Genomic DNA, 13,552 nt, shown 5'->3' on the forward strand with positions numbered 1-13,552 from the left:
AAGCAAAAATTGGCTCGTTCCAAGACAAAAAATAAAAAAAGTTGTCAAAACGTACCATCTGTGAAAGTGCAGCTTTAAAGAATTGTTCTTTGAAATAAATATTGAACAATTTAATTGTTGGAGTATATCCTTCATCAAATATATATCGAATGACTATGACATCACCATTCCCGACACTTTTCCAGAAACTTAAATATACTAGGAATAAATGCAAAAGCTTTCAATTGAGATTGAAAATGATTCACTTAGTTTAGGTTTCTGGTTTAGAAAAAAAAATGTCTGTCTTAAGTCCGGTTTCAGGACGGAAATTATGATTAAACTTATAACTTGTGTTTTAAAAGTTATGTTTCCTGGTATTTGTTTAACTAGGTCATGAATCATATGTTTTACCGGAATTCACTCGTAATTCAAGGAACGTTTAAATGCGTAAAGCAATCCAACTCCTTGAACCTTAAGTATATCATATAATCATACAGGCGCGTAGCTGCCTGTACGCGAGTACGGGGCTGCATCCACATGATTCTAACAAAAACAATTTAAAAAATCAGCAGTATGCGTACTTGACTACATGATCCTAAAACTGTTCATTATCTATACTGTTACTGTTACTATATAAAGCACCTTAGTACGCCCAAAATGTACCAGATTGCACCATGGTTTATAAAGTTTTCCGAGGGGGCATGTCCCTGGGCCCCCTAGCACAATTATGAATTCACATGAATGGAAGGGCTAGCTGCTGTCATATTATATAAGTAAAGAAAAAGGGGAAGTGAATATAAAGTAGTTGGGTAACACCCAAACTTGGAATTGAATTGTAAGAACCACTTATAAGATTAGATATTGACCATTCACATATATGAGGTCGCTGACACCGGGAAGTTGATATCAAAAATAGTCCCTAGCAGGAACTAACCAATTCCTGTCCAAAAACGAGAGCCTTTTAACAACTCCAGTCGATCAAAGTTGTGTAAATAACGATTGTTTGAACCGTTTGTTTCATCTACAGTAAAAGTCGTAAGTCTATTTATTCCATGAACAAGGAAAACATCCATCTTGATGGATGAACATGCTGGGGCAATTGATCAGTTAATACGTTCAGCGAACAGGAAGGCAAATACTTAATAAATATTTAACAGTTTCGGGTTTAGGCTCAATTGTGTCTATATAATTGTGAATGTATTTGGGTTTAAACATATATGTCAGGGTATCCATAATTCTGAATAAAGCTTTTCCCAAAGAATATTTTTAATAATCTCGGCTGTCATTTCAATGTATTACACATGATTAAAAACACGAACGGTATTGAAATAACACAATTTGTTTGAAACGTTTCTATACGTACTAATGCACCAGATAATTGTAACCAAAGCTCTTCAGGTCCGGGGGTATACCGGGAAAATAGGCCGTGTTTTTACCTTACATGTGGCCCCGCAGTGCCGGGTGAATGCGGTGGATTTGTCTTCGCGCCAGATATAGGGGGGAATGGGCCTTACCTAGGGTCCCTTGGGTACGGGGGCATTTGGCAGGAATTTTACCAGTTCGTCTCCGCAGGAAGGGGATTTTACCCGCTTTGCTGGGCAAAAAGTCAAAGTCCCCGCTATTGAATTTATAACCCGCAAGGGCTTCTGAAGTCATTTTTTTTCAATATTGCGCCTTAAAGCTGCACTCTCACAGATTGAAAGTTTTAATAACTATTTTTCTTTTCTTTTTGTCTTGGAACGAGCCAATTTATGCGAAAATGCATTGAAACCTGCTGACAAAAAATATATAAGTAATACCAACATCGACCGAAGCTTAGAAAAAAGCTTTACGTGTTCCAAATTTGATCACAATATCTCATTCCCTACTGGTGACTTTCTGTTTGCAAAAACGTACCTACTTGATTTACAAAGCAATATTATATATATGAATAGCAAACACAACATAAATTCTACGGCCATATGTTTTGTGTTACTCAATAAATCAGATTACCGGCGTATTTCAAATATTCAGATATTGATGCTTGTGAAAAACACATCATGGTTGACTAATATGTATGAATGAAACAGTTTTAAGTGCATACAGATACAAAGAACAACAACATGTTTTTGCTCTCATCCCTCGATATCTACAACATCGAACAATTTCCCTCGAGCTCGCGTATAGATAAATAGCCGTAATCATCATCACAGTCTCGTTTTTCTAAATACATCGTTACTATCCTCAGTCCACTTAATAGTTATCCCCTGTGCAGTTATTTATTTGCTTCATCTATCCCCAGTACACTGCCAGGGCATCAAAAGGTATGAATATCTCCGTGACAACAAAATATATCATATTGATATTTTACACATTACTAGATTATGTAATTACAATGAAATCGTTCGATTCAGTTTTTATTCTTATTTTCAATTTGTTGATTTATGTTTGAAATCGTACCACATAGAATGAACATTTGTGAGCGATCATGCAACTTAAGGCGAGAATTGGGCTATAATACAAAAGAAGAGACATATTTCCATCATAGTCGTATATTGCACAATATCAAGTAATTCAAAACTCTTCGATTTTGTTAAATATATCACCATGAAATACAAAAAAAAAAATGATAGAAAACTGTCCATGTGTCAAAATCAAACGCTTATCGATTGATCACTTTTTTAGCTATATCCGGTGTCCGTTCCCACACAGTGATATCACTGGTTTGCAGATATTTACGCAAAAATTTTCTCATTCCAAGACAAAAAAATAAAAAAAAATAAAAATCTGTGAGAGTGCAGCTTTAATTGGATTAGCATTAACGACGTTAATATAATCGGCGTCATTATCTTATTTACCAACGTATGTTATTGATAACCAATAATTTTTAACAAAATATGCATCTTCAATGCTGTATAAACGCAAGAGAGAAGGCGAGCAATGTTTATTGCTGAATTGAATGTGTAAGCTTTTAAGAAAAAAAAATAATACGCTTTTTCAAAAATGATGTTTTTCATTTTTCGTGTACTGAACTGCATGAGTTGAAATTGGATAAAGCCTCAAGTGACGTCTTAGAACTGTAATTTAAAGTGATATTATCGTTCTAGACATTTGAAATGAGACACTTACCACAGCACTCTTGTCAACGAGATGTCCCGCAGTTCCACTTTCTCTTCCTGGAAACGCACGCTTAAACTGAAAGTAGATTTTTTGTATTCCATTAGCTTTCGTTTTTAGTAATTAGTCCAAGACTTATGATTGTAAATGTGCACAAATTAAGGAAAGGTAATTACCCCTCTGTATATCTAAATAATTCGCTAAATGTGTTATAAATTACAAAGCTCACTTATAAAATGCACTCTTACTCCTAAATAAGATATACCACATGTCAATGCACTCTTACGAAGATACACCACAATTAATATAATCGTTTAATTTAGCGAAAATGATCAATGAATATCAAAAACATTGGTTTTTATGAAGGATACCGTGTCTAGATTGAAAGAAATGAGCAGAAAGCATGGTATTCCTACCTTTTCCTATGAGACGATAGTAGATCACTGTAAATCTTTTAAGACCCACCAGTCATTAAATATTTATGCGTTTTCAGTTATTAAATACACAATTACAATATTGTGTTCAGTAATTAATAGTTTCCATAAATGCTTTATTTAGTAAGTAGTTTAAGGTTTATCACTCAAATTTAATGTTTGTTGTACATGTGTATTGTTTTTAAATTTGTGTGTCACTTTAAACAAAATAGTTAAATAATACTGCTGTCTTCCAAAGTTTCTTAAATGTTGTTTTATTCCAAAGTCAATGAAGAGAAATTTATGAAAACTGTTATACGTCGTTTGAAAATCAAACAACATGAATCTTTCGTTATGGTATTGTTCTTTTATATGTAATATACCGAAATAATACAAAGTTGTATGACAAATTCCCGCATGCGGCCAATTCTGTAACTGACTGTCCAGATGAATCAAAGGTAAGCGTGGGGATCCGACGAAAGAACAAAGATTACTAGTGGACAAACTTATTAACCGACAAATTTCGTTGGAAAACCACGTAACGTCATCTTGGCATAAGTTGAAAAGGAAACAATAAAGCGACTTCCGTGAACTGGTCAGGATCGGTCACATGAAGTAGTTTCTGTTTCGAACTGGCTAGCCTAAACTTGTATATAATTATAGGAAGATATCCAAAATATGCTAAACGCGTGCGTGCGTGCGTGCGTGCGCGCGCGTGTGTGCGTGTGCGTGTTTGTGCGTGTATTTCGAACACCAACATTTATTTCTAAAACATGACAATCTTTTGAAATCAATAGTAGCTATGGCGTCTTGGGCGATGTTTCGTTTACTTCCAAGAAAGGCCAAGAGTACAATCAATTACTTCAAATCCGGTGTGTAAATCTGGCATCTCATCAAATTGGGTGGACATTCATTAGTTTAAACTTTTTTTACAACGATTGTGAAACAAGTTATTACAACCTTATATTAATCACTCTCGTTGGCACGATTTTACGCGAGAGTGTGGTCTTGTGTTGTGGGGAAAACCGGAGTACCCGGAGGAAACCCGCTTGTTTGGCTTGGTGACCACAAACCAAACTCACATGCGCCCAAGCCGGGAATCGAACCCGGGTCGCCTAGGACATTCATTATACTTGTAACCATCATAACCTTCCCTTTGTACGCCGACATCATGATTGTGGATGACCATTATCATCAGATTAGTCTCATCACGAAATATAAGATATTGCAATTCCCAACGAGCGCAAAACCTAATATGTACTATTCAAGATCCGACAGACGGTGTTGTAATTATTGCTTTCATATGTGGGTGCTTATTGTGCAATAGGCATGTATTGAAAACATTGCTGTACCATAAATGTCAGAGGCGACAGTTACGCTGACAGGACCAAGCATACATAGACTTATGTACTTACAGCCCTGCCCCCCCCCCCCCCATAACAAATATTTCCAATACCAATTTTGATAGGAACATGATCATTTCATCACAAAAACCTATGTTTCAACCAAAAACTCCACAAAAAAACCTATGTTTCCCAAACAATCAATTTTATTACATAGTACTGTAATATGTAATTCTAGTGTACATTTTGAGAATCTATTGGAATACTTTGGGTTTCCGAAATATTGAATAACAAACCGTCTATTTCTGAATTACTCCTACATCTTCCAGTGAAATTTGTAAGCAATACATATATATTCTGACATTACAACAGTTGCTTATCCAAAATCAATACTTACACATGTACAACAAACAAAACTTTTGAGTGACTAACCTTTATGTTATAACTACATTTGTACTAGCTAAATAATGCATTTATGGAGAATACTAATTACTCATGACATGATTGTGACCGTTTATTTATAACTGAAAACGCAAAAATATTAAATGATTGGTGAGTGCTAAAATATTCACTGTGATTCAGTTTCGTCTCAGAACGTAGACATACCTTGTTTTCTGCACCTATCTTTCAAATGTAAAACGTTATCTGTCAAAAGAACCATTGTTTTCGACATTTATTCATCCTTTTTGGTATATGATAAACAATTATATTAATTTTGATAAATCTGATGTTGGAGTAAGAGTGCATCTTTAAATTTAAACAAATGAAATTCACACTTTCCATGAACATTCAGTGTGTTGAGAAAAATGGGTAAATAAGTGCAATAACTTAATTAAGACATCCCAGCTGAAGGTTTAAAGCCATTTGCCAATTCGTGTCCATGCAGTTAGAAGTATACTATAGTGTCAGTATTTTAAACTTTTGCATTTAGCTCCAAACTTTACAATAAGAAGCGAAACTAGGTTTGCCAAATCGTCAATCGTATTATTTTAACGTTTTGACAATAACAACAATCACACAAATGCATGCATGAAAAGGCATGATACAATGCAGGTACAAACATTGAAGAAGGCGTCGAACTCGAAATATAACATTGCATCTAATTAATTAAGCTTACCTGAAGTCATGCAAAGCGAGTATTCATTCAATATACACCCTTTCCAAATTAGTTACACAGGTTCATATATATATAGTGGATTTCCATTTCCGCTATTTTTAGAACTGATGGCGATAAATGAGGTCATGGGGTCAACAGGTGGTCATACACAATTAATGTTCCGTTCAACGAAATTACCTGACCCACTTTTCAGAAAATGCTTTATGTAAGATATTTTATTTTTTTAAGCGAAAGCTCTATTCTATTTCGAAAAGGAATAAGAAATAACGTCAAACAACGCTTTAATAATATCATGTTAACAAAAAAAAATCGGCCGAATTTTTAATACGACAACAAAACGTTTTAACCTAGGAAGTTATTTGAATAAGAACTTTGTAAAAAAAATAATTGTTATGATGTAATACCCCGTAGCCGTTTTCCGAACTAATGAATACTCTCCCATGTTGAGTCACCCTGGACAAACGTCTATCGTCATCATTATAGGAATCCTTTTTTCCGTTATGTATTAAAATTTTCAGGCTCAAAGTTATTGAGATTAATGGAAGTTAGACATAATTATCTTTCAAAATAAAGCAAGTTTAACTAATTGGTTTCTGTCTTTATAGTTCATAAGTAATTCAAGTTTGAACATAGTATTGCAAAATAAACGTAAATTTGTTGATTGTAAAATTGTTAAACTCACGTTACTTTTCAAATTTCGATGTGTTTAGTGTTAAGCGCACTGTACTTCAATAGTATTTAGATACGATTAAACTAATAGTACATCATTGATTATTTTGGTAAAATCCGGGACAACTTGCTATTCAATCAAAAATCCAGCTTATTTACTTCGTAAAGTTTTTCATTTGTGTTCATTATACATATTTATAGGTCAATTAACCTTTTAATTTCCTTTCAAATATAAGTTTCATATTCAATCAGGCAAACCCAGACTATCATCGCATCCGCACGGGTTTCGAAACAAGCATTATTTGTTTGACCCCGTTCAAGTAAAAGACTTAGTTTGTTTCTCACTCTTTTACGAGGCCACATCTGCAGAGAACCGGTTGTCAGCGCGGGTAAAAATAAAATCAAGATGACATGATAAACAATTGGAACACCTCGGTCATTATCCAACAGAATTTTCAATCGGAACACCTCGGCCAGTATCCAACAGAATTGACGAAGCTTGCCAGAGATGGCCGAGTTGTTACGGTTGAAGAATTGTTTCTCGGAGCTTGCCGGAGATGGCCGACTTGTTACGATTGAAGAATCCTATCCCGAAGCTTGCCGGCGATGGACGAGATGATACGAATGGATTTTCAGATAAAAATAATCAGATGATATTAAATTATCGATTTAAGACTGATGGAGAAACAAAGGCATTCCGGGGAATGGAAGGAAATTAACCTTCTATAACCTTAAAGTCTTGGTTTAACCAGTATTTATTTTGATAAGATAACAAGCTCAAAACACATATATAGCAAGAATATTTCCTCCTAGCAATAAAAGTACACATTTACATATACAGAATTGAAAATAGATGTATGAGAGCTGACCTTAAAAGTTTTATTTAAAACATTATTTTCGCTAATTTTCACATTCACAGTCATAATCTGATAGTATTGTATTCTGTTGTAAACATTATTTTTCAATTTGATCTCAACTTTAGTGCTGCATCAATCTGGTCACTGTGTTTTATATTATGTAGTTACTGATATTTGTTTCACTGTTTTAAACCGTTTCAGACTTGTTTCGATGTCATCATCTCATGCATATAAAATCTGAAACTTGAAACTTGAATAATATTCGCCACTACAGACTATTAATCGAGACATGATCGAACGCCTCTTGAATATTTATTAAGTTGATACAAAAGATGAATTCCATTCATGATTAGATTCATTTTCACACAATTAAAATGGTCATAGCCAATTTTGGATAAATCAATAAATGAATACCTATATAAATAAAAACAAAATTAAGCAATTGTAAAAAAATAAGCCTAAATATCAAATAAGCATTTACAAGAACTTATTCTGTAAAACAATATACTTCATCACGTTATCTCTCATACATCTATGTAAATTTATTATACAATACTTCGTCATACGTAAGTTACAATATCAAAACCATTACAAACAAATGGACACACAAGAAACAAACAATAATTAAGACGCATACATTTCAACTGATCTAACTAAAAATGCACTGTAAATACATAAACTATGGTTTCTTAACAGACTCTCTTTATCAGATTAACGTAATAAATAAACTTAGACTATGAGGGAAAATGGATTTTCCCCAGGGGGAATTACGTGGACCATGATTTTATGAAAGTGTATCATCTTACAAACATTTTGAGGCATGTTTACGCCACGGCCGTTGGGGCGTTTGGAAACTATATTATTCATTACCAAATTCATTACCAAATTCATCACCAAATTAGTTTCAACTTTCGAGCATAATTTTCACTTGTAAAATACTAACGTTTAATAAAAGAAAAGGTATAGAAAACTGTTTTAATTCAATTATATATTACGTCATTAAAACACTTTTTTTTCAGCTAAAAAGATGTTTCATGGCTCACAATACTGTAATTTACGTTACTTGCAACTTACAATATTTTATGGAAAAAAACTAACATCAAAATAATTTACATCGATTTGTGGAGGACACTTAAATTATAGATTAAACTTCAGACGGTACATATGGATAAGACATAATGCCAAGAATGGTTTCACTGTTCAAGATGCACTCTTAGTACTACCAAATAAGATTTACCACAATTAATACAATGGTTTTAATATACCAAATAGGATAAATAAATGTAGAAATCAATGTTGGAGGATACCGAGTTAAATTTGAAGGAAAGGAGCAGTTACACGGCATTTCAACCTTATCAAATGATAGTAGATCGCAGTAAATCTTTAAACACTCACCAATCATTTAATATTTTTGCGTTATCAGCTATAAATACACGGTTACACACAATATTGTTATCAGTTATTAATATGTTTCATAAATGTATTTTTAGTAAGTAGTTAAAGGTTTATCACAAATTTATGTTTGTTATACATGTGTATATATTGATTTATGAACAAGAGTGTCACTTTTAACTTTCACATGTATATTACGTCACATCATAAGAAAAGTATGTTGCTTGTTTATACATATTAAACAAATAATGCTTACAGTTAGCAATTGTCTTCATTTTGCAATCCTACCTATACAGCGATCCTTGTTCAGGGCATAATGCAAAACTGCAAACATTATAAAGAAAAACCAATCACATACTCTAATGAATGTGCATGTAGAATACGTAACATGGTTCATATTTCGATCATCTTCCTAAAATCATGTATATTAGATAATTAGATCCTGTGTATCTCAGTTATTAATGTAACTTTGATACATGGTATGAATGTACTTCCTCAATGCATGTGCACGTTTTTAGAATTAATTAATCTTTAAAAATTGTAATTCGAGGTTTTTTTAAAAAAAGAACTGGTATATTACATAACTATGTACATTTATTGTAGACGATAGACATTGTACATGTCTAACTGCATTGTATTTAATTTTGCTAAATACATTTTCAAGAACCTGCACTGTCCCAAATAAATGACAAGCAATTCGGCATGATGAACTGTGCAGTGCAGTGGGCACCACGGACATAGCGTTATCAAACTGGTGGTTTTCAGGCGTTTCGATCGATTCAAATACACATATATGCAACAGTCCCATACCAAAACGCATACAATCATAAATGTAATGTTATATATTAAAAACAGATGTTGCCAAATATATCGACAATAGATCTCTAGTAAGCGTCACCTTTAAGCTATTTAAGCCAGATCTGTGTGCGCATGTTTAAAAAACGTTACCTATTATTTTATGTTTGACAGTTTAGGAAAATACTAATTTATTTACCTGTTTTTCAATTAGCCATATACGTATATTTAAATTCATATATGTATAACAGTTTTTATATGTCATTGACCTGAATTCAGGGGGACTTTCCATTTAATGTATTAATAGTGGTTTAAACTTTTAAACTTTTTGTTTTGTGTTGTGTTATTTTGGTAGTAAAAACCTGAAGGTTAGATTTTTCGAATGATCTGCTACGGTCATTATTGCTCAACCTTTCATGATAATGCATGGATTCGATGTTTATAAATCTTCTTGCGATGAGGTTAAACGTTCGAAGTTGTTTTCATCTTCAAGCTGTACTCTCATAGATTGACCGTTTTGACAACTTTTTTTTATTTTTGTCTTGGAATAAACCAAGTCTTGCGTTAATATCTAAACACCGGTTATAAAATACAACTGAAAAATAATCAGATCATAATTTTTCTTATATACGTTAAAAAAATGATTTTTTATTCCGAAAAAATTGTTATTCTTAAAGTGTTAGTAACTCTTTTAGGAATAAAACTTTTTTTTCTAACGTAAAAAGTGCGATTGGCTTATTTCGAGACAAAAAAAAGTTGTCCAAACGGTCAATCAATGAGAGTCTGGCTTTAATAAAAACTATTACTCAGAATGTGCTGTATCTACTATTACGTGAACAGCTTTAATTAAAGTGTATGTACAATTAAAGCACCCGATGGATATTTGTACTGGCCATTTTATTCTGTCATTATATACCAGTCTATTGTAACCACGCCTGAGAATAGCGGGGACTTTGACTTTCGGTCCAGTCAATCCCGGGTAAAATCCCGCGCTACGGGGACACATTGCTGGCAAAATCCCCGCCAAATTCCCCCGCACCCCTGGGGGACATCCTAGGTTAGGCCCATTCCCCGCTATTTTCGGAGCAAAAACAAAACCACCGCATTCACTCGACACTGCGGAGCCATCTGGAGGGTAAAAACCCGGCCCATTACCCGCGCTTTCCCCGGTATACCCCTAGGCCTGGGGGCCGTGGTTACAATTGACTGGTGCATTAGCAATAATATTATTTATTTACTGAATATTAATGTGTAACATTAATGGCATTAAATAATTTACAGATACAGTTATTGCAATTTGTATTGTTGTTCTATATATTCCCTGAAATTGGTCGTCAAATGACACATACTGCAATATTTCAAGGCAAAAAGGTGAATTTGAAATAGTTTGATCGGTATTTAATTGTATTTTCCTTTACGTATTACAATCAAACAGTGAGAACAATTACCCACTTAAAGAGTGGCTTGCATGCGAGTTTTTTTTATGTCAGAACGACTCCACACTAATGTTATTGTGGCATCTGCCACTAACAGAATGCCTCTCTAAATGTATCTGGTGGTAACTAGTTGGTATGAAAGCACTGATAGTGCTAAACGGCTTGAGTAAAAGATACTCGCTCACTTATCTTTCAGCTAATTTTACTGCTAGAGCAGTACAGAAGGGAGAACATCGCACTGAAATAATTATGTACTGTATATCTGAGTTCCCTCCCCTGTAGTACCTTATTTTTAGAATTATTATGCAATCTTATTCCAATGAGATCAAACCTACAGCTGCCAGGAGTTTTGCAGTTTATGGAAGTTTTCCCTTTCATGTCCGTGTTTGATAAGTGTGTTAACTGTTAACATACGCAAAATATTACACACACTTACTATTTATTAAACATGAACTTATTTTGTAAATCAAACATTGTTCCAGGTATGTTTCATGAATTGATTTTCATTGAAATCTGATACATTCTAGTATGAATTTAAACTCCATATGGACTCTGAATTATTATTTTTGTCTATTACAAAATTACAAAAGACTAATGAACTGGTGTAGTGAAAATGATATTATAGACGAGTCACAAGCTGGATTTAGGCGTGGGTATTCAACCAGCGATAATATATTCAACCTACAGTCAATTATACAGAAATATACCACTCGAAAGAGGGGGAGATTTTACGTATTTTACGTCGATTACTATAAGGCCTTCGACAGTTGTGATCACCATAGACTCTGGGAGTGTATCTCACGTTACACCATAAATGGGAAATTTCTTAAAAATTTTCAATCCATGTATAGCAGAATGAAAGCGTGTGTTAAAGTCGCAAATGGTCTGACAGACTTCTTCGCGTGTAATATAGGCACAAAACAGGGGTGTTTGAGCTCGCCGATAATTTTTGCATTGTTTATGAACGATTTAGTTCATTATTTACGAACAAATACTAACAATAGCATCATTATCTGTGAGGAAGTTGATAAACTGTATGCTTTTATGTACGCTGACGACGTCTCAAGCTTCGCAGAAACGGCTGTGAATTTGCAACGCATTATTAATAATATAGCGGACTTCAGCGATAAGGTTGGCATGAAGGTTAATACAGAAAAATCACAAGTTATGGTCTTTCGAAATGGCGGACCACTGTGATATTACGAGCGGTGGAAATATAAAGGGGCGCAACTAGAAGTGGTACCATATTACAAATATCTTGGCGTTTTTTTCACACCCAAACTGTCTTGGACAATGACGAGAGAAACATTGGCTAAGCAGGCTCAAAAGGCAGTTTATAGCATATTTAACTACCGTAATATTTCGTTTTCTTTGGACCAGATGAAGCATTTAAACTATTCGACGCGATGGTTGTACCTATTTTATGCTATTCGTCAGAAGTATGTGGTTATGAACTGTCAGGCGGTACGGAAAGAATACATATAAACTTTTGCAAATATGTGTGTGGATTAAACAAAAATGTAGCAAACTTCTTTGCTTTAAGTGAATGTGGGCGATTGCCAATTTCAGTGACCTATCAGACACGTTGTGTTAAGTATTGGCTTCGACTTACGGATATGCCAGAACATCGGTATCCCAAACAGTTTTATAACTTGCTCAGAAACCATGACAATTCTGGTAGATCCAACTGGGCTTCAAATGTAAAACGCATGTTATATAAGTATGGATCTGGATTTGCTTGGCTAGCAGATGGTGTTGGAGACTCAGTGATATTTCTAGCACAGTTTAAGAACAGGCTATAGGACTGTGCATTTCAAGACATACATTCGAAAATAAACAGTTCACCCAAAGCATTGCATTACAAGGAATTTAAGACTATATTTGACACTGAAAGATATTTAACATTGGAGTTACCTTTCTTACTGAAAAGATCACTGTCAAATTTTAGATGTTCAGGGCATAACTTGATGATTGAAAGAGGCAGACATTTAAATGTTGACAGAGAATTTCGATTTTGTGCATTTTGTTTAACACGTAACGTGTATATCATTGAAGATGAGTTTCACTTTCTTGTCATATGTCCACTGTATGAATCGATAAGGCTAGAATGCTTTGAAACTGTATGGTTTGATAGGATTCGAACTCTTGCATTATTTTACTGTATGATGTCTGATGTTAGAGAGAGACAAATATTTTCACTAACAAAGTTTCTACATAAAGCAAACATGTTGAGGCAAACTTTTATTGAGGGTGATAGACGTGGCTAGTCTTGTCTGTACCTGTTGTATTTTGAACAATAATTAATATATGCTACAACGAAATGGAAACTGAATATGTTAAGACAATATGTATTTAAAAGCAATAACATTTCTATATATGCATGTTGTATATTGAAGTTTGTAAATATGAGTATACAAGTCATTGACAATATGTTGTTGATCAATCTCTTCTGATG

The sequence above is a fragment of the Mya arenaria genome, chromosome 14 (genome assembly GCF_026914265.1).
Source record: "Mya arenaria isolate MELC-2E11 chromosome 14, ASM2691426v1".
In the NCBI taxonomy this organism is placed as follows: Eukaryota; Metazoa; Mollusca; class Bivalvia; order Myida; family Myidae; genus Mya; species Mya arenaria.